Below are 2,180 nucleotides of genomic sequence, written 5' to 3'. Positions count from 1 at the left end.
CATATCCCCTATGGGTGTCAGGGGCCTAAGCACTTAGGCCATCATGCACAGCCTTCCCAAACACATTAGCAGGACCTTGATAGGAAGCAGAGCAGCAAAGACTCACACTGGTACTCTCATAGGGAATGCCAACACTGTACCACCATAGCAGCCCCTGGAATTTTGATTTTGCATAGACTTATAGCATAGTGCTGCTTGGGCTGTAGCCACAGAGGGACCCTCAGAAGGAGGAACCATCATTTGGAAATTTGCTGAAGAAGAATCAGAAAAATTTCTCCTCTTTTCCATAGTTTCTATGACAATGAAATATTCTCTCATTAAAAAATGTGTCCTAGTTTTCTCTTTAGAGTTCAATGTGTCTGTTCCGCATTGGGAAAGAAATGACTTCAGCTTCCATGTGGATCTGGGTAGGTGTGAAGATAAAGCCCATAGAGAGTTTCTTTAAGGTGGTTGTCACTCCTTCTAATTTGAGGCGGTGGCAGGTGGATGTAAGGAGGGAGCAGTAGATGAGGTGCCAGTGACTAAAAAACCTTTCTTTAAATCACACCTGAACTGAGAGTTTTTGGACTACACAGAGGGGACAGAAAAGAAGAAGGTAAGTGGGCTCTAAGGCTGTGCTAGCAAAGATGGGTTTGGCTATTTAACAAAAAGAGGAGGAATTAGGCACTCATCTAAATATCAATGCACGAGAATTAGAGACTCAAGGCTCAGTTAAACCTCTGGATTGGTCCACCTAACCCTCATTGTTACTTACTAAGCACTTGCTAGGTGATCCAACTACTGAGTGTTGGACTGACCCTGCCTCATGGACTCCTACACCTGCTTTTTATGGATTAGTAAACTAGGCAGGAAAGTTGAAGTCACTTGCCCAGGGCTACTCAACAACCAGATGCCAGATCCAGGATTCAAGCTGTAGCCTGACAACTGCCACACCTCTGGCCTCCTTGGATTCCACACCTTTTTGGGGGGAGGACATTTCCTCAAAGGATCTCAGAGAGAATATATTCTTTTTATCTATTTATTTTTACTTATTTTAGGGGTAAACTTACAGACAGACAAAAGGAGAGACAGAGAGAGAGGTTTTCTATCCACTGGTTCACTCCCCCAAATGGCCGCAATGGCCAGAGTTGTGCCGATCCAAAGCCAGGAACCAGGATTTTCTTCTGGGTCTTCCACACAGGTGCAGGGGCTCAAGGACTTGAGCTATCTTCTGCTGCTTTCCCAGGCCATAAGCAGAGAGCTGGATTGGAAGCAACCAGGACAGGAACCGGTGCCCATCTAGGATACTGGTGCTGGCCCCAAGAATGAGTTCTTAGTTAAGAGGGCTCCCCAATTAGGGAAGCTGGGTTAAAGGTGGCAGAGAAACAACCCATCTCCCTGCAGTCAAACGTGGCTGTCTGCCACCCAGGTGGACTTGGACAGAGAGAGGCAGGAAGAGTGATTTGAATGTTCCTTTAAAAATGGTATAGCAAATCATGCCATGAGGGGAAAAAAATTACAAAAAGAAACATGATTTCGTATGTCTCATAAAATCACACAGAATTTGAGAAGGGAAAAACATACATTTATACATTTGACCAGACATATAGATGTACAGATCACAAGTGAATCCTAAGAAACCATAGATTCTGGGTGATTATGATAGGTCAATGCAGGTTTCTCAGTGCTGACAGATACCAGCCCAGTGTGGCCTGTGGACATGGTGGAAGGCTACGCATGCATGGGGAAGGAGATCCTCTGTACCTTCTGCTCAATTTTGCTGAAAATCTAAAACTTCTCTGGGAAAACAAAGTTCTTCAGGAACAAAACAAAACACCCTTACTGAGCCATGCCTTATAAGGGCAGAGTAAGGAAAAGCACAAGTCACTGTCGTCATTTGAATTTACTCTGCTTCAAATAATGATCCAAAGACCAACAACCGAGTAGGAGGGACACAATTGCCCTGTAAGGGGAGTGTTGGTCTTGTCCACTAGCCCTGAATGTATACAGAAGTGGGTAGGGGGATCAGTGGGTCTTAAAGCAAACAGGGAACACACACAGATGCACACTCACATCCAGTGCACTGATATTTTAGGCCTGTGTGATAATACTATTGACATAGTTCGGGGGCTAAAACAGTTGCCCTGGTTAAGAATTTTAATTTCGTGGCTCTTGGAAGAGTGCTGACTGAGAGAGCTCCC

The sequence above is a fragment of the Oryctolagus cuniculus genome, chromosome 7 (assembly GCF_051225735.1).
Source record: "Oryctolagus cuniculus isolate XC-2025 breed Fujian yellow rabbit chromosome 7, ASM5122573v1, whole genome shotgun sequence".
Lineage (NCBI taxonomy): Eukaryota > Metazoa > Chordata > Mammalia > Lagomorpha > Leporidae > Oryctolagus > Oryctolagus cuniculus.
The sequence above is the reverse complement of the archived record's forward strand: the minus strand, read 5'-3'. Positions refer to the sequence as shown.